The sequence below is a fragment of the Gorilla gorilla genome, chromosome 10, assembly GCF_029281585.2.
Source record: "Gorilla gorilla gorilla isolate KB3781 chromosome 10, NHGRI_mGorGor1-v2.1_pri, whole genome shotgun sequence".
NCBI classification, from domain to species: domain Eukaryota; kingdom Metazoa; phylum Chordata; class Mammalia; order Primates; family Hominidae; genus Gorilla; species Gorilla gorilla.
In genome coordinates, this window is record NC_073234.2 from 75,658,944 (window position 1) to 75,679,827 (window position 20,884).

Sequence of the window (20,884 nt, forward strand, 5' to 3'; positions counted from 1 at the left end):
TTGGAGGTGGAGAGCAAGTTATGGCTCGAATCCCAGAGAGTCGCTTTTCCTAATAAGATTTAGTTAATTTTATTTAATAAACATTTCTACATCTTCAGTATGTTGTTAGGATACCTTCCAGACACTTTAAATGGTTGTTGTTTTTACAGTTTTCATTATTTATAGTTGTTTTGCTGGGAAGAGTGTCCACAGAGCTTCTCATACCACCTTTGGGAAGTGCTTCTCCCTAACATGATGAATTAGCCTCCTATGGCTGCTTTAACAAATTACCAAAAACTTGATGGCTTAAAACAATACAGGTTTATTCTCCCACAGTTCTGGAGTCCAGAAGCCCAGAATCAGTTTCACTAGGCTAAAGTCAAGGTGTTGGCAGGGCTGGTTCCTTCTGGTGATACGAGGGGAATTCATCCCTTGCCTCTTTTAGCTTCTAGAGGCTGCTGGCATACCTTAGCTTGTAGCTACATAACTCAAATGTTTGCTTCATTGTCGCATGGCCTTCTCTCTGACTCTGACTCTTATGTCCCTCTTATGAGGACTCCTATGATTAGGTCAGGCCCACCAGGGTAATTCAGGAGAGTCTCCCATTTTAAGATTTTTAACTTGATCACAGCTGCAGTGTTCCCCTTGCCATATAAGGTACCATTCTCAGGTTCCAGGAATTAGTATGTAAACATCTTGGGGGAAGTGATTATTAGAATCTACAATTCTGATGTTTGGAAGGTGATTTAGTCTTTTTAGATGAAAAAACCATAGCTTGGATTTGTTACAAACATACTGAAAATCATTTAGCTAGTGTGAGATAGAGCTAGAATTAGGCCTCTGAACTCCTGTTTTGGGATATAGTTGAATGATCCAAAAAAAAAAAATACAATCCATATTATTTATGAATTCTATTCTGAAACATAGATATAAAAATGGTGAATTATGGAGGCACAGATTGGTTTTTATCAAAACTACCTACCTGAAGTCAACTTCAAGTAATATATGCAATTCAATCATTGTATTCAAATTTCACCTTTTATAACATCCTTTGTCTTTTAAAGAAAAGGATTGGCTGCAAGAAAGATGTTTTCCCCAAAGTTAACTTAATTCATGTTCATGAATATGTGCAATAAAATGTAGTTATTACCACATGTGTTGTGGAATAAACATATGCATATTTAGTTAATTTATGGATAATGTGTCCTGTGGTGATACCAGATGAGAGAAAGCATCCACACGTTCAGAAGGAACCTGGAAAATTTAGGTGAATTAACTGTGTGTGACATGTGAGGATCTCTCTCCCAAAATATTTTCACTGATTCGAGTTTACAAAGCGTGATCCCTTCCAGCACTTTTCTCTAGGGTTGTTTTATCCCCCAGCACCTGAAGGACATTCAGGGCATGCTAACATTTCTCTTGTGACATAAAATGACCCATGAGAAGAACTGATTAACGATTGAGCACAGTACTTTGGGGAAAAAAGTCATCATGAAAGTTGGAACAGTTCCCTTTAACAACAATGTCTGCGCTTAGAGTTTTTCAAAGCTATTTCACTAAAAAAAGAAAAAAGAACTGAAAGAAGAAAAGAACAAACCTCCCTCCATGGATGCCTTTCAGAGGCTCACCCTCATCACTGAATAAGAAGATGAACAATAAGTTATTGTGAGTTATAAACAATAGTTACAGAGAAAGAATCTGGCCCTTGAAAAGGCTAGAATACACTGCCAGATTTGACCTAACCCTCTTGTTAGCGTGTACAATTACCTTTGTGGTATCAGCTCAGAGAGTAGGGAGAAAAAGGTAGCATGATGGTGTTTTCTGGGTGCAGAACTAGTTTCTGTGCAATAGATCCTTTTTTATTGTAGAATGTTCTTTGTCTGACTTACTGATTTACTACTATTCTATAAAAACAGTGCAAGAGTGCATCAAACATTTCCTTACACTATTGCATTTAAAGGCCTCCTTTAAAAGAATCACAAAATAAATCTTTTTGATCAAGGAAAAACATTATTTGATGTATTCTCAAGTGATGGTCAAGCTCATTGAGAATTGGTTTTTGAGGTTTCAGCTTGGGTGGGAGCAGTCTTTATGTTTATTCTGCTGAAAGTTCTATCAACTGCCTAGAACTCCCCAGCCCAGAAATAAATATGTAGAAGTAGTAGGTGAAACATGTGCTAAAAAATTATAGAACAAGGTTTCCAATCTCCATTGTATCCTATCTTTTAAATACTATGTGCATTCCCTTTTCAGGAAAGGACAAAACTTTTAGCTTTTACTGAGTACTGTTAGGAAATTCAGCCTAAAGAATCACTAGGTATATTAGTCAAATTATACTGAATTCAGTTCACAAAAAAAGTCATAACAATCCCTACTCTTATGGAAGTAAGAGTTATAGTTACTATTTATAATGCATAAGGGAAAATATCATTGATAACCAGCATTTTCAAATCATGGTCTGTTCACTTAACTTTTAAGAATGTCTTTATTGAAGGATTATATATATGTATGTATATATATATATGTGTGTGTATATATATATACTTATATGTATGTGTATACACACATATATATATGTATATATATACACACATACAACAAAATAGAGATATCATGAATATTCAGGTCTGTTAATTTTATCAAACTTAACACATCTGTGGAACCAGCACCTGGGTCTAGACACAGCATCTCAGGAACCTCCTTCATTAAATTTTTTAAAAAGGAATTTGATATTGCTTGTTTAGAAATGTGAAAGGCTAATCGAATAGCTGTTTTTCTGACACATTGTTTTAGACAGTTTAGAGAGACCCAAAGTATTTGTCATACACTTTCAAACAGATGAAAAAGTACAGCCCTATGCTACCTTATTTTTTCCTTGAAAGGGAAGAAGAGATAAATATAATGGTACTTTTCCACTCAGTAAAGGAGGAGGAATTTATAGAAAACCACAAAAGAAATAACCGATTTGTGAAGAGGCCTGAATCATTCGTTTTAAATTGAAAGCCCCTCCAAGTCTGTGACCTTGAGGAACAAGGGCTGTGTACAGCCCAGGCGGCAGGAGGCCACCACAGGGGGAGGCAGAGGTGCCATCCCAGGCTCTGGGGTTGTCTCTCCAGCTGTCACTCAGGCCTGTCTTGGTGGTGGTGAGGCCAAGGCCCAGCAGTCATGGGTTTCAACAAACCCCAGCCAGGCAGGGCTCTGGCAACCACCAGGTCAGAAAAACTTTTGGGAGAAAGGAAGTCCTCTACTTAGATGATGACAGAAAGATGAGTAGTAAGCCACGGAGTCTGAAAAGAACTAGCTTAATAGGCTACACAGGACCTGAAGGCACTTGAGCAGGGGGCTCAATTGGAGAAGGCAAGGAAGGTTCTAGAACCCCCCAGAGACAGCAGACCAGCTGTGAGGTGTAGGACCCATGATTGTTCAGTGACCACCCTGACATCATAGATATAGAAACATAGGCCTAAGGGATGTCCCCATTTGCTGGAGTGTCAATGGTGAAACTCCACCCAGAATACCCATTTCCTGGCTTTCAGAGCTCGTTCTGTTCTTGAGTAACACGGGATCATTTTTACCATCTGGTACTAATGAGTTGTGGTAGGAAGATGTTATGTATAATTTAGGGGCCTGAAAAATACAAGTTGAAACCAAGGATGAGGCAGGATGAAACCAAGGATGAAAGCTATTGGTTGAGGGAGTTTTGAAGGGTCAGTGTGAAATCATAGTCATATTATTACTCAAAGTTCATCATGGTCACTTTATCCTCAGTTGATAAGAAAAAATGAAGAGTAGGCGAAAACGAAAAGGACCTCGCTCCAGAGCTATGCCCATTAACACTCTGCTCTGACATATGCGTGTACATGTATGTGTCTGGTATATGTGTGAATGTGTGCATGTGTATATATGTGTGCCCAACACTGGTAGCTCTATTGTGATTATTGTAATGCTATTATTCTACTTTTGATCTACAGGACTCCGTTTTTCCACAAAGCAATGAAAAATAATAAAAAGTTTGCATTGCAAGGGCAATTTGTGAATGCTGGGATACTTGCTTTTGTATTTGCCTTTAGAGGGAGGATAACAGTAACTTATTTGTAGAAGTGATTTTGTGGTCTGGAGGTATTTTAAAACCCAGGTCATATGGTTAAATGTAATTAATCCTAAGCTAATGAGTACACAACTAAATAATGCAAATAATAATAGTGCAATCCCCTTACCTTGAACAACAACTGTAATAACTTCAGAAACTTATAAAACTTATGAAAACCTTATACTCTATTTGAATGTGCCCAGTTTATAGTAGTGACTCTACCTACTCAAATGATAGGCAATGACTCCTAAAAGTCCTATAACTGAGAAGTAGTACTTTATTTTCTAAGCGAAAATGGGTGATGTGGGCTGTTCATATAAATCCACATCATCAGGCTCTCTAGCTGTGGCTGGTGAGCTCTTTTTTCTACTTTAACAGCCAAGGTCATTGGTTTAATCTTTACATTAATCCTTTAGCTTTGCTCTATATCACAGTTATGGAATGGGTACCTTTTCCTAGTTATCTGTTTCATAAATGAGCATTTCTGAAAATAAGGGAAACCAATGAAAATCAGGAGAGTTTGATAGCTTTGTAGGCAGTATTCAGATTAAGACTGATGGCAAATTTTAAGGATTATTTTAACTCAAAGATTTATGATTCTATGAGTTAACTACTTCTGAAAAGAACACATATTTGAGAACAGTTCATCTTGCATCCCTATTGACAGTACAATGGTTGTCTTTTTCATATGTGAAAGGTGTTTTCAGTACATGTTGAAGATAAGAACAGTCAATGAGCATTGCTGGAGGTCCAATCCAAGTATAAGCCAAGTTTATACCAAAGATAGGTTGAGCTCTGAGGCACACAGGCCCAGGAGGAAAGGATGATTAATACCTATGTGCACACATCATACTCAAGGGATGATGAATTCTGAGCACCCAAGTCAGAACCAGGGAAGCTGAATTCTGCCATTAAGTCCAACCTGTGAGTACAGGCAGCAAAGAGCAGGCCACGGCAGTCAGATCCAAAGCTGGCTAGACCCTGGAATGTAGATGGGAGAGATGAAGGAGGCAGGTGATTTAATAAGAGGGTCTGCCACCATCTCTGTAAGCAGGAAGGCATGTCCAGGGGTATGTTTTTAGCATCTGTTGGCCATGGGTGTGGCACACAGGCAAGAGTGTGGGATGGTAGCAGATATCCAATGTTATTGGAGAATGAGGCATTTCATTTGGGTGGACTTTCTAAATCCCAGAACAAAATTCTTTTAAATGCATACATTCAGCATTTTCAGGGATGCCTTTTGAGTGGATTGCATGCTTTCTCCCCCCCCTTTTTTTTTTTGAGACAGAGTCTTGCTCTATCACCCAGGCTGGAGTGCAATGGCGCAATCTTGGCTCACTGCAATCTCCACCTCCTGGGTTCAAGTGATTCTCTCACCTCAGCCTGTGGAGTAACTAGGATTACAGGTGCATGCCAACATGCCCAGCTAATTTTTGTGTTTTTTTTAGTAGTGATGGGGTTTTACCATGTTGGCCAGGCTGGTCTTGAACTCCTGACCTCAAGTGATCCACTCACCTTGGCCTCCTAAAGTGCTGGGATTATAGGCATGAGCCACCATGCCTGACCTCTCTCATTTTAAGCAGTTTATGAATTTGATGTAAGCTTTACTAGATGACCATCCCTGACCATACTGTGCTTTAAAATAGCAACACCTTCAGGTTTATTGAGCTCTGACAGGCTTCTTGCCCTTACAGGAAACGATAGAGTTTTCTCAGACTGCCACATTAAAAAAAATTCTTGTGTTATTTGTGTGTATAATTTTTTTTCCTCTGGCAGGGAGACAGCATTTCTTATTACATCTAACTCTTCTCAGTGTGCCCATCTCTATTAGAGCTTCTCTCCTTCCCCGTCGTCCGCCAGCTTATTTCTGATTTATCTGTTTGGGGCTAGAAAAACAGATGTTTAGGTTCATTAAGATGGTGTGTAAAATAAGAGAGGCCATCCTGCAAAATGTCTTATGAATTCAGCACAGAAACTTAGTGTGTGGACATCAGACTTCAAACATCTATTTTACCTACACAGGACCCTTTTGGCGCCTTTGTGTTTTGTTTTGTTTGTTTTCATAGTTGAGCTTCAGAGGGATCATCTCTGAATACGTGATGTCAGAGTGTAATCTTAAATGTTGTTGGACACTATACATTTGCTGTCACGTCTTTTGTAGGACTGTGACTGGCATAGAGTAAAGGCTTACTAAATATTTGTTGTACAAATAATAAGATGAATGAGGCAGAGTGTGCAGTTTCTGCTCTACTAAATTCAGCTGCATACACAGTTTAGTAGAAGGCAGAAAATATGTAAGTGTTAAGGACAATGTGGATAAAAGCCAATGATGTTGATATTATTTTGCAAGGGGGGGCGCTCACAAACTCAAGGTCAAGGGCAACAGTGACCAGTGCAACTTTTCATTTTATGTTAGTGCCTGTGGGTCATGCATGAACTCTCCAGTTCACAGGCTGTACCATTGTTTTGTTGTTTTACACTTGGCTAAGTCATACGGTGAAGTTAGCTGTTTGCTGTACTCTGAGGGTGTTTGGATTTTCAGGCCCCTGAGGAGCTAATAGAATCATTATTGAGTGTTTTTATCATACGAGGCAATACCAGATGATGAGAAGCATATTCAAAACCCAAACTCTTGACTCCCCTCCAATCCCAAGCTTGTTCCTCTGCAGCCTTCCCCGGGGATGCCCCCTTCTAATGCCCAAAACATTGGGGCTGTTCCTCTCTTTCTTTCATATCCAGCATTTGCTCCATCAGCAAATCATATCGTTTTTGAAAGGTATAGAATTTAAATATTTCTCATTATCCCCATTGCTACTACCTTGATCCAACCCACTTGCCTCTGGCTCAGAATACTACAGTAACTTTGATTGTTCTAACAGCAGCCAGGGTGATCCTCTTACTATGGAGGCAATCACATCAGTTTTCTGTCCAGAACCCTCTGTTGATTTCCCATCTCATTCAGCATAAAAGCGCAAGTCTTCTCCATGGCCCACTTCTCTTCCCTGTCTTTGCTGACCATATTTATTAGTCTGTCTGCTGCCTCAAGAGTGTAATCTTCTTGACAGAAGAGACTTTGATTATCCATTTTTATATCTCAAGTGTGTAGAATAAGGCCATGTTTTAGGGGTTCAGTCAACATTTGTTTAAGGTACGAACAAATGAATAACTGAAAGGAAAAATAGGGAAACAGAATTATTCATTTAAGAAATATGAGGAGGTGTTGGTCAAACGATACAAACTTTCAGATATAATATAAACATGTTTTAGGGATCTAAGGCACAGCATGAATGGTGATGAATGTGTTTATTAATTTGATTGTGGTAATTATTGCACAATGTAAACATATATCATATTATGCTATATACCTTGAATCTATACAACCCTTATTTGTTAATCAAATATTTAAAATAAAATTTGTTTTAAAAACTACGTGGCTGGGTGCAGTGGCTCACATCAGTAATCCCAGCACTTTGGAAGGCTAAGGTGTGAGGATTGCTTGATCCCAGGGGTTCATGGTTGCAGTGAGCCATGATCACGCCACTGCACTCCAGCCTGGGTGACAGAGCGAGACCCTGTCTCTCTTTCTCTCTAAATAAAAAAAGTTACCCCTGCCAATTTATTAACATGTTAATAGATGCGGTTATTAGTTAACATGTGTTAACTCTAAGCCAGGCACTGTTCTAGGCCCTTGGAATACTCCAGTGACCAAATCAGAAGAAACTTCCTCTTGTGAAGGTCAACAGGCAATGAATAGAGATGAAGACAGCAGATAAGGACAGTAGTTAGGAGCCCAGTGTCTGATGTCAGTTCACCTGGGTTTGAATCTCTTCCCTGCCACTTACCAGACTATGTTCAACAAGTTACTGAAGCCTTGATTGCTTTGGTTTCTCTCCATCTGTAAAGTTGGGGTAACACACCTATTGCAGAGTGTTGGTGGGGATTATGATAGAACGATGGTAGAGTGCGTATAAAGCACTTGACATGTGGCAAGAATTCATAGATATTGACATTAATAGAGCAAATGAAGACATGGAAGCTAAACAGTAGTAGCTACGGAGTGGAGTACAATCCACAGGAGGCTTTAGGAGAGAAGCAGGGACCCAGTGCCTGAAGTTGCGGTGCTCAGTTTAGCACTTTCAAGTTCAACCTAAGGAAAGAAAATCAGCTCATAGAAAAGAAAACTGGCCTTGCTCTGTGAGAAACTCATGTATACCTGGATCATAGACACGTGGAAGAGTCACATAATAGCAGCAGAGTTTTTGATGTGGCAAGTAAAGCTAGAAAATGTACTCCTATCTTGTTGAAGAAAAGAAGCATTTATATTGAAAAGGTATACTTTACCACCTTTCTCATCCTTCAGAGAAACAACAAAAAGAAACTAGAAACTTATCATTTTAAAATTATAGAAATTATATATTTAAAATACTTGCATTTTAAAAGTATATTTTATAATTTTGTAAGTTATAGAATTTGTTTTGCTAACTGTAAAAATTGGAATTGAGAACAGAATTAAATGGAATTAGAAAATTGTGGAGTTCCGTTAACATTAAAAAAGGCCTTTTTTTGTTGAAATGCCCTTTGAAAACACTGCATGGGGAATCACTGATGGTGTTGCTATTCCATCTAAAACGCAATCACTTGTGGGAAAATACAGTTTCCTCTGGAAGAGCAGCTCTGTTGTAACTTAAACTATGACAGTAGCTAGTCCCTTTTTGTTCTTTTAGTGTAGTACACTCAAATTTAAAGCAGAGTTAAAAGAGAATCTAAATTATGGAATAACATGGTCACATATGTATATATTGTGCATCTGAATATTTATAAAGCTAAGGCTTTTGGAGATACTACGTTCAAAGGATTCCCTTGAAGGGCTGGGCACTTCTATTCAAACTCTGAGTTATTAAAGCCAGAATTTACATGTAGGATAAAAGTCTCATAACCAATGTTTCAAAAAAGGAAGAATTGGCAAATCTGTGATCAGTCTTGGTGAGAATTATTTCGCATTAGTTATGCCCAAGACAGCTTGACCATCCATTTTGCCAAAACTAGTCCATCCCTGGGGGATGAGCAGAGAAGGGAGAGACAGAGATGGCTGTGTGGGCTCCAGCCCCACCTGCCGTCCTGCCCACGGAGCACTGGGAATTGGCTTTGGGAAAATGGCAGAACAAGCACCTGCAGTCTTAGATCATTCTTTCCTGGATCACAGCCTGCCTACCAACAGCCAGGCTGCCCTGAGGAACCATCTGAAGATGGGAAAACTCTCTTAAACTTCACAGAGCAAATGTAGACAAGAAAAGAGGGCCCAGGCCTCTCTCAACTGTCTTGTGAACTGATTACAAAAGGCAAACTTAGAAATTGAAGTTTGTTTATGGTGCATTTAACATGCACTGGAAAGAAGTGAAAAGGGCTATAATGTGTTTTAACTTTGTTGTATGTTTTGCATATAGAACTTTTACATTTTAAGTCAAATTGATAATCTTTTCCTTTAGGTTTTGCTTTTTGTTTTATTTGGAGTAGAAAGTTGGAAAACTAGTTAGCTATATATATATAGTTGAAAAGCATGTATCCCTTACCCAGCAATTCTACTTCTACAGATATATTCTAGAGAAACTCCTGTACAAGTACACAGGCAAACACATACAAAGGTGCTCTTTGCAGTATTTTTTTAATAGTAAAGAAATTGAAAATAATCTAAATGTCACTGAATGGGGAAATGAGTAAATAAATTGAAGCATATTATAGAATGCTCTTACAATGGCAGGGCAAAGACTGTTAACCCATCACCAAACCTGTTTCCTATTTTGGGGTAAATCGTTTCACATTGATTAAGTCAGTTGATGAATTTCACTCATTCAGTGAAATTCAGTGAATGGCTATTAGGTTTTAAGTACTGTGCCATGTACCATGGATAAGGCAAGAAGCTCATAGCTTAGCCATCTTTGTACTTTACTAGCCAAAATATGATGTTGAAGCTTATTTAGGCTTATCATTAATTAGATCATTTTAGCAGTTGGTTTGGTCTTGAAGTCAATTATTAAATTATTAATATTCAAATTGATGTTAAATTCTTTTACCAAATATAGAGTAAATTCTTGTTTTCTGTTCAACCTTGGCTTCTCCAATTCCTATGTTCCCTTTCCTTTCCAGACCTAGATGTGCTAATGCCAGCCCCTCCCACAGTCTCATCACAAGGAGAAAGGAGAGTTATAAAATCACTCCCACTAAGGTCTTTGTAGAGTCTTAACATGTTGCTCCAACCTAAAGAGCAATCTACATTTTAAGGAGAAAATTCTTAACCTGAAGCAATGGTATTGCAAGTATCACTAAGGTACTGCAAGTATCAAATTCTTCTATCTGTCCCTTAAAACCCTTTTCTTTCACCTGAGTGAGTGGTCCTCACTTGCAGCTGCACAGTAGAATCACCTGAGGAATGATTCTAAGAAGATTGATGCCTGCTCTCCAATCAAGAGCAATTAAATCAGAATTCCCAAGGGTATAGCCTGGCACTTGGAACTTTCTAAAAGCTCCCCTACTGACTAATGGGCAGGCTTGGCTGAGATCAATCAAAATGTCCATTGTGAGTAAAATCCCACACTTCTCTGACACACACACAACCACAGAGAGACAAATAGGAAGTTACAAAAGCAGTTTTTAAATTTTGGGGATAATTGTCAGAAAAAGTAGAGATTGGGGAAATAATTGAGAGAGCAGGCTCAGGGGTCAGATGAGATAAGTTTGTGTCAGCACTGCACACACTGGCTGTGTGAGCTTGTACATCAACCCCTTTCCTGTACAATGGGGACAACAACAACACCTACCTCTCACAGGACCCTTATGAATATTAAATACATAGAACAGTGCATCTTCATTACTGTCGTATCCTTCAAGTACTGCTTCAGATTTCACCTGCTCTATAAAATCTCTTGCCTCATGCAAGAAGAATAAACCACTCCTTTCTGTGGCCTCACACACCATCAATCAAGATTAATATTATTTACCTATGTATCACGTGGCATTGCAATTGATAGAGTTTCTTGTCTATCTTCCCATCATGATCATTTTCTGTTAAGCGTGGTGAACTTTTGAAAGAAAGAAGATCATTTTATTATGTTAAGGAAATATCTATCAATTCTTACTGTTTTGAATGTTTTTCTTTGACCCCCCTTCCCCATTTTCACTCTCTAGAAAAATAGAAACCATCAGATGGGCTCTTCTGCAAGCTCCCACCACCTATATCTGTCACCTGCCTCTGTGTCCATGTACCCTGCCTTCCCTCTATTACCACGGATAAGCTGCCCATTCTCCTGCTAAAGGCCAACCCCTCCACTTGTCCAAGAGATCACATCCCCCTCTTGTCTACAGTAGACACCTGCCTTATGGGTTTGACTGATGTCAGTGAAGTGTCTGGTTTTGGTGGCACCTCGGAACCAAGAGGCAGATAGTACCCAAGACTGCACAGGGACACTGGAGCTCTGTAAAATTCACCTGTTACCTAGGCACTACCCACTAAAGTGAATAAACATAAACTCTGTGCCCATCAGGGCCTCAGCATAAAGTTAACATTAACATTAAATACTATAGCTAATTAAAGTCAATATTAGCAGCTAGGGAAAGAGCAAGGCTGACTCAGAGCTTGTGAGTCTTACTAGCCATGTAAGTTATTGAGAAAGTTATTTTACCTCTCTGAGTCTCCATTTCCTCCTTTGTGAAATAAATTAGTCCTTATTTTAAAACAGCTATATTGAGTTACATAATGTAAATTATATTGAGGTATAATTTACATACAGTATACTTCATCCTTTTTAGTGTACAGTTCTGAGTTCTGATAATCCCATGTTCATGTAACTATCACTAGATTCAAGATATAGAACATTCCTGTCACTCCAAAGAATCACCTTGTGCCCCTTTGTAGTCAGCTACAAGTCAGCCTCACCACCAGCTCCTGGGAAACAGAACTCTGTTTTCTGTCCCTATAGTTTCGCTTTTTTCCAGAATGTTATTATATAAGGGAAATCATAACATATGTGGCCTTTTTATTTTGAAATAATTGTAGATTCATATGCAATTTAAGAAATAACTCAGAGAGACCCCCCATACCCTTTACTCAGTTTTCCCCAATGGTAACGTCTCACAAAACTGCAGTACAATATCACAACCAGGTTATAGATATTGATCTGGTCAAGATACAGAACATTTCCATCACCACCAGGATCCACTTCCCTTCTACTCTGCCCCCTCCTTAACCTCTGACAAACTTGAATCTTGTCTTCATTTCCATAATTTTGTCATTTCAAGAATGTTACGTAAGTGTAATCATACAGTATGTAACCTTTAGGGATTGGCTTTTTTTACTCAACATAATTCTTTGGAGATTCATCCAGTTTGTTGTGTGTGTCAATAGTTCATTCTTTTTTATTGTTGAGTTGTTGTAAAATAAGTTATTGCAAGGATTAAATGATACAAAGCTTAGCACAATGTCTGCCTAAATAAATATTGACTATTATTATTGATTCATCAATAATATTAATTAAATATTTTTCTTAGAGACTTCCCCTACCACCCTGTCTAAAAATAGTCAGCTATGTTACCCTCTTTCTCTTACCCTGCTTTATTGATTTACTTCATAAGCCTTCTCACTATCTCACACTGTGTGTGTGTGTGTGTGTGTGTGTGTGTGTGTATGTGTGTGTCGGGGCAGGAGGGTGAGGTATAGTCTGTCTCCCCTACTAGAAGTAGACTTCATGAGGACAGGAACTTAATTGGTTCACCACTGGGTCTGGAATGGTGCCTGCTACCTGGTAGGCATTTAATAAATGTGTGTTGAATATACATGAGTGAATAATGATCTTCCACATATAACTTTAGGCAGAATCATACTAAAATCACTGAAATAAAGAATAATTTATTTTTTAAAAATCTACTTTAGTAAACTCCAGTTTTAACAACTTACACTGTTAATATTTTCTTATGACAACTCGAGTTCTAATTATTAAGAAATAATTTATGACACTAGGCTGGGCGCCATGGCTCACACCTGTAGTCCCAGCACTTTAGGAGGCCAAGGCAGGCAGATAGCTTGAACTCAGAAGTTTGAGACCAGCCTGGGCAACATGTTGAAACCCTGCCTCTACCAAAAATAGAAAAATTAGCTGGGTTTGGTGGCACACACCTGAATTTCAGCTACTGAGGAGGCTGAGAATCGCTTCAGTCTGGAAGGCAAAGGTTGCAGTGAGCCCAGATCATGCCACTCTACTGCAACCTGGGCAACAAGAGTAAAGAGTGAGACCATGTCTCAAAAAAAAAAAAAAAAAATTTAAAAAAAGGATATGGTTCTGCTATATGGCTCTCTTCTGAACATTGTCCAGAATCTTCACAACCTTCTCTGGCTTGGAGTTCAGAATTGGAAAGGTGCTTCCAATTACTGCAAAGGGAACTGAATTACCTCACGCACTCTACTCTGCTTCTCCTATTTCTATATCCAGGAATTGTGCTCATGTGTTTTACTGCACCATGTTGCTGACTCATGGTCAGCATGTGACCCACAATGACCTCATCTTCTGCATTCACCCATCCCCATCTCTCATCTGGTGAGCAAGAAGCTTGTTCTGCTACCTAAATTTCTCCCTTTTAGCTGAGCCTCATTTTGTTTGGCCACTATTACAGGCTGGATTGTGCCCCTCTGTATTTATTGGTTGACGTCCTTTCCCCCAGTACCTCAGATTGTGACGGTAATGCAGATAGGGTCTCAACAAAGGTAATTAATTAAAAATGATGTCATTAGATTGGGCCTTAATCCAATATGACTAATGACCTTATAAGAAGAGGCGATTAGAACCCAGACATCAACATAGGGAAGACAGTGTGAAAACAGGGAGAAGATGGCCATCTTTAAGCCAAGAAGAGCCTCAGAAGAAACAAACCAAACCTAACAATACCTTGGTCTTGGACTTCCAGTTTCCAGAAGTATGAGAAAATAAATTTCTGTTGTTTAGGTCACCCAGTCTGTGATACTTTGTTGTGGCAGCCTTAGCAAACTAATATAGCCACTTTCCCTATTTGCCAAGCACATTTTCAAGTCTGATTCTGTCTCCCAAGGTGCTAGACTCTGCAATCTGCCAAGTCTGTTCTACCGCAGTTAACCTCTGTTAACAGAAGAGAAACACTATTCTCTTCTGGGTTTCTGAAAACTAACTTTAGGAGGAAAACACCCCAAAAGGAATGGGCACAAAGTCTATTGCATGTGATAGTATCTTGGAGGGTAGATTAAACTCTAATCTTGAACTCAGTTCATGGATGACTACTCTGCAAGATGTCTGGAGAAGCAGCTTCTCCAGATGTGCTGAGCTGGAGGTCAGCATTTAAGGTGTCACCCAGATACCTGGTAACTGAGGATTTGGGATGTAGGGAGCTCATCAAGGGAATGTGTCTGTGCTCAGTACCGAGAACTGAGCTATAGAAATCTCCAGGGCTGGTGGAGGCAAGAGTAAGAGAAGTTGGAAATGGAGCAGAAGAAGCAACTGATGAGGCCAGAAGAGAACTAGAAAAATGCGTAGGAAGCTTAACAAGGAATAGACAGAAAAAAAAGAGGACATCCCTCACCCCACCCTTCAATCAGTCTCCCTACTCCCACTGGCCACTGATGACTTGTCTTGATAAACCCAATGGACACTTTTTTTAGATACATTTTTTTTTATACCCACCAGCAGCAATTGACATTAATAATCATTCTCCTTCATTTTGGAAACCACTCTCTTCCTTTGTCCATGATACTCCTCTCTGCTTTTCCCCTTGTCCTTCTGTCTCCTCTCCCAATGCTTCCGCCTATCTTCTCCCTTAGTTGCCCCTCAGCTGCCAGCTGTATTTAGGAATCTGCTGGAATCCCATTTCTAAAGGAGCCCCTTTAGACTCCACACCCTCCTCCCACATCATCCATCTCTTTCACGGGTGAGGTCCTGTGAAAAAAGTGAAAGTATTTCCAAATACTTTCTCTCTTTCCAATGTTTACTTTCCCTATGACCTGTTGACAGCAAGATTCTATTGATATTAAATATTTTTTCTAATAAGCTAATTTAATTTATGCATGCATTCAATCATCTCTTAATTCCCTTAACAAATATGCATAAGGTTTTATGTGCCAGACACCATTCAGAGCGCTGCACTACAATGTTAATTATCAAATGAGGCTCATTTACATTTTGCCAGAAGCCTTCAATTCCTAGGTCCAAAGAAGTAAGTCATGATCATAGAGTTAACATTTTTGTTGCAGTTTACATAATGCTTTTGTGTAATTTATGCCATATAATGCTCATAACAACTGCAAGAAGTAGATTGATCAGGTATTGTTTTAACCTCAGGAAACCAAGGCCCAGTGATTCCCACTAAAAGATCTAGCTAAAAAATGGTAGAGTCAAAACACAGACAGGTCTTTTGGCTCCTAAGCTTATCTTGATTTCATTTCTACCCGTCACGATGTCAGAACCAGCAGTAAGAGTGCTTTAAAGTCTAGAAGAACAGGATTTGTGTGGTGCATTGACTTTCTGTTGCTACTATAACAAATTACCACCATCTTCATGCCTTAAAACAACAGATGTTTATTCTCTTAAAGGTTTTGGATGTCAGAAGTCCAAAACGAGTGTCTCACTGGGTTGAAATCAAGGTGTCTTCAGGGCTGCACTTCCTCCAGAGATTCCAGGGGACAATCCCTTTCACTGCATTCTCCTATATTCTGGAATCTGTCCTCGTTCCATGGCTCATGACATTGCTCTTTCTCCTGCTGCTGCCATCATCCCATCGCCTTCTTCCTCTTCTAGCAGATCTCCCTCCATCTGCCTGTAAGAACACTTGAGACTACATCACAGGACCCACTCAGATAATGCAGGAAATCACCTTACCTCAAGATCCTTAATCTATTCACATCTGAAAGTCACTTTTGCCATGTAAGGTAACTTTCACAGGTTCCAGAAGTTAAGACCTGGACGTCTTTGGGGCCATTATTCAACCTATCACATATGGTAGCCTTTAAACTCTATACACGGGGGACATTAAAAAAAAATATATATATATATATATAAAGTCATTCCAGCTCTAGACTCCTTTTTCTGTTTCCCTGCATTTAGATCAGTTCATCAGAGCTTCATTCATTCAGCCAAAGGGATTCAGGCACCATGCTAGATACTGGGCATACAACAAGCAGATAACAGTGGTGAAGATAAAAATAAGATCTGATGCAAGTTTACGTTACCTGAGTGACTCAGCAAAGGTTTCCTAGATGTAAAATTGCTTGACCTAAGCCTTGAATAGCAGTAGGAGTTTGTTAGGCAGATATCAAAAGAAAGAAGTCTAGAAAAAGGGACAGAGATGGTCCAAAGCCTAAAAGTGTAAAATCCACAGTGAATTCCATCCAGGCTGTGAGTAGTGGTTCAGTGTTGTTGACAGTGGGAGTGCGGGAGTGCGTGTGTGTGTGTGTGTGTGTGTGTGTGAGGGACCTTAGAGACTCAGATAGAACTGGTTAATTGTAGGAAATGATATACTTTTTTCCAGGTTGTTCATTCATTTGTTTTAACAAGAAGCATTTGAGTTAATCTAAAAAATTTTAATTTTGCTATCTCTCCATCTAAAGCCACAGTATTTTTCTTATTTCTTTAGTTGGCAGTGAAAAGCCCTCTACTTCACTGAACACACACAAAAACCTTTGAATAGGTACAATTATGTTAAAGGCTAAGATGGTAAAACAAGCTTAATAAGCACTCTATCCCTGGATGGAAATTTTTTGCTGTTTCATGAAGAAAATACTCCAACGGATAGAAGTTTACTCTTAAATTCCACCACACAGAATAAAGAGAAAGCAACCAAAGAGGAAATGTTAGGGATCAGAACTGGCAAGCAAAGGAAATCCAAATGTATAAAGAACCATTTAAATCAGACTGGCATAAAATGAGGTCCATTCTAATCTAACTTTTGAATGCATCGCTATTGCTCTCTAAGGAAATGGGATCAGGCTCATTTTCCAAGACCACTTGACTGGAAAAATAAAATCAAATAAATATTTTAGCAGTACTCATGGCTATGACTGTTTGTGTGTACGTATGTGTATGAGAAAGAGAAAGAGAAAGGGAGTCAATCCTTTACTTCTCAATCATATTTTGGAAGCATTCTCATTATGTTTTTGTTCTTTAAGGCAATATACTGTAAATGTTCTCAAATGGAATACTGGAACACTGGAGCTAAACCATTATACCTGAGTAAAATGATGAGTGAGATTAAACTTAACCATCTGAACTCAGCTACATAGTCGAGGATTCCAGTGTGGACAAACTTCCTTCATCCTAGTCCCTCCTCATCACTGTATTCCTCACAGCCTGTGCTTAAATGTTCCCATCCTAAACAAAACAACCCCTCCTAAAACCATCAAAACACCAAAGGCTTCCTTTGATCCTGTTAATCCTCTTCGTGCACTGATTAGTAATGTTTTTAAAAATTATTTATCTTGGTGGTCTCCTTGCCCTCATGATCTAATCATATCATAACACCTAAACATATGATTTCTGTCTCCAGTATGCCATTAAAATTGCCCTTTAATAACATTTCTTCTTAATCACCAAATGCGATAGCTTTGCTACAATTTTTGTCCTCTTTGACTTCCCTGGTATTTGAGGTTAAAACTTTGTCCTTCCCTTGACGTCCTGCCCTGCTTTATACTGGTTCTCTTCGTTCTCTTCGCTTTCCTTCTCTGCTTCTTTGACTCCTCTGTGCGCCTAGAAATAGGTGTTACTCAAGGGGTCTCTGCTCTCCTTAAAGACGTTACTTGAGAATCTCTCACCCCCACAGTTGTGACTGTTGAAGACAAGTGGCTTCCCAATTTTCCTTCAGTCTGAGCCTCTGCTGTCCTCTCAAATTTCTTATGCCCAAACCAAACCCAACACCTTCTTCTGAAGCTAGCTGAGCCTTCAGACTTCCTTATATCTAATCAATGAGACCACTATTCTCCCAGTCCAAACTAATAACCTTGGAAGTTTCTGTGGTTTCTTCTTAACCCCTGATTAGTGAGATGCCAAGCCCCATGTTGTCTCCTTTACTCTACCCCTTGGGTCCCCTCCACTTCCATCTATATGATCACCACTTCAATTCAGCCTCTCATTGCCTTTCTCCTGGACTACAATCCTAGTTTCCTAATCATCTCCTCATCTTTCATTCTTCTCTTTCTTTGATCCATCCTTAACCCACTGCCAACTGTAAAAAACATTAACAGCCTTGTGTTGTCCAATAAATTAAAACTAAATGAAGGTGCGGGGTCCGTTCCAAGATGGCCAAATAGGAACAGCTCCGGTCTGCAGCTCTCAGTGTGACTGATGCAGAAGACAGGTGATTTCTGCATTTCCAACTGAGGTACCTGGTTCGTCTCATTGGGACTGGTCAGAAAGTGGGTGCAGCCCACAGAGGGCAAGCTGAAGCAGGACGGGATATTGCCTCACCCAGGAAGCACAAGGGGTCGGGGAATTTCCCTTTCCTAGCCAAGGGAAGCCATGACAGACTGTACTGGGAAAATTGGGACACTGCCACCTAGACATTGCACTTTTCCAACAGTCTTAGCAAATGGCACACCAGGAAATTAAATCCCATGCATGGCTCAGCAGGTCCCATGCCCACAGAGCCTTGCTCACTGCTAGTCCAAGATAGAACTGCAAGGTGGCAAGCCTGGCTGGGGAAGGGGCGTCCGCCATTGCTGAGGCTTGAGTAGGTAAACAAAGCAGCCAGAAAGCTTGAACTCAGTGGGGCCCACTGCAGCTCAACTAGGCCCACCTGCCTTTGTAAACTCCACCTCTGGGGGCAGGGCATAGCTGAAAAAAAGGCAACAGAAACTTCTGCAGACTTAAACATCCCTGTCTGACAGCTCTGAAGAGAGCAGTGGTTCTCCCAGCATGGTGTTTGAGCTCTAAGAACAGACAGACTGCTTCTTCAAGTTGGTCCCTGACCCCCATGTAGCCTAACTTGGAGACACCTCCCAGTAGGGGCCGACTGACACCTCATATAGCCAGGTGCCCCTCTGAGATGAAGCTTCCAGAGGAAGGATCAGGCAGCAATATTTTCTGTTCTACAATATTTGCTGTTCTGCAGCCTCCGCTGGTGATACCCAGGCAAACAGGGTCTGGAGTGGAGCTTCAGCAAACCCCAACAGACCTGCAGCTGAGGGACCTGACTGTTAGAAGGAAAACTAACAAACAGGAAGGAATAGCATCAACATCAACAAAAAGGACATCCACACCAAAACCCCATCTGTAGGTCACCAACATCAAAGACCAAAGGTAGATAAAACCACAAAGAAGAGGAGAAACCAGAGAAGAAAAGCTGAAAATCCTAAAAACCAGAGCACCTCTTCTCTAAAGGGTTGCAGCTCCTCACCAGCAATGGAACAAAGCTGGACGGAGAATGACTTTGACAAGTTGACAGAAGTAGGCTTCAGAAGGTCAGTATTAACAAAATTCTCCTAGCTAAAGGAGGATGTTCGAACCCATCGCAAAGAAGCTAAAAACCTTGAAAAAAGATTGGATGAATGGCTAACTAGAATAAACAGTATAGAGAAGCACTTAAATGACCTGATGGAGCTGAAAACCATGGCACGAGAACTATGCGATGCATGCACAAGCTTCAGTAGCCGATTCAATCAAGTGGAAGAAAGGGTATCAGTGATTGAAGATCAAATGAATAAAATGAAATGAGAATAGAAGTTTAGAGAAAAAATACTAAAAAGAAATGAACAAAGCCTCCAAGAAATATGGGACTATGTGAAAAGACCAAATCTACGTTTGATTGGTGTACCTGAAAGTGACATGGAGAATGGAACCAAGCTGGAAAACACTCTTCAGGATATCATCCAGGAGAACTTCCCCAACCTAACAAGGCAGGGCAACATTCAAATTCAGGAAATACAGAGAATGCCACAAACATACTCCTCAAGAAGAGCAACCCCAAGACACATAATTGTTAGATTCACCAAGGTTGAAATGAAGGAAAAAGTGCTAAGGGTAGCCAGAGAAAGGTCGGGTTTCTTTCCCATCAGCCTAACAGCAGATCTCTCAGCAGAACCCCTACAAGCCAGAAGAGAGTGGGGGCCAATATTCAACATTCTTAAAGAAAAGAATTTTCAACCCAGAATTTCATATCCAGCCAAACTAAGCTTCATAAGTGAAGGAGAAATGAAGTCCTTTACAGACAAGCAAATGCTGAGAGATTTTGTCACCACCAGGCCTGCCTTACAAGAGCTCCTGAAGGGAGCACTAAACATGGAAAGGAACAACCAGTACCAGTCACTGCAAAAACATGCCAAATTGTAAAGACCATCGATGCTAGGAAGAAGCTGCATAAACTAACTGGCAAAATAACCAGCTAACATCATAATGACAGGTTCACATTCACAGATAAGAATATTAACCTTAAATGTAAATGGGCTAAATGCCCCAATTAAAAGACACAGACTGGCAAATTGGCTTAAGAGTCAAGATCCATCAGTGTGCTATATTCAGGAGACCCATCTCACGTGCAGAGACACACATAGGCTCAAAGGGATGGAGGAAGATCTACCAAGCAAATGGAAAGCAAAAAACCAGGAGTTGCAATCCTAGTCTCTGACAAAACAGACTTTAAACCAACAAAGATCAAAAGAGACAAAGAAGGCCATTACATAATGGTAAAGGGATCAATTGCACAAGAAGAGCTAACTATCCTAAATATATATGCACCCAATACAGGAGCACCCAGATTCATAAAGCAAGTCCTGAGAGACCTACAAAGAGACTTAGACTCCCACACAATAATAATGGG

At 39.8% G+C, this 20,884-nt stretch overlaps 1 long non-coding RNA gene across 2 annotated transcripts in view; it reads right to left on the reverse strand.

Annotated features, from left to right (window-relative positions):
• Nucleotides 1-5,885: 5,885 nt before the first annotated feature.
• The window catches only part of LOC129525853 (uncharacterized), a 41,769-nt gene continuing 26,770 nt past the window's right edge, over nucleotides 5,886-20,884 (reverse strand). Inside the window, exons 3-4 of one of the 2 annotated variants that reach the window (XR_008670379.2) lie at nucleotides 11,065-11,145; nucleotides 5,886-5,955 (exon numbers count right to left, since the gene is read on the reverse strand). This is a non-coding gene — a long non-coding RNA (uncharacterized lncRNA). Of the gene's footprint in view, nucleotides 5,956-11,064; nucleotides 11,146-15,708; nucleotides 15,896-20,884 lie in introns of those variants that run through there. The other variant, XR_008670378.2, reaches the window with a different exon arrangement.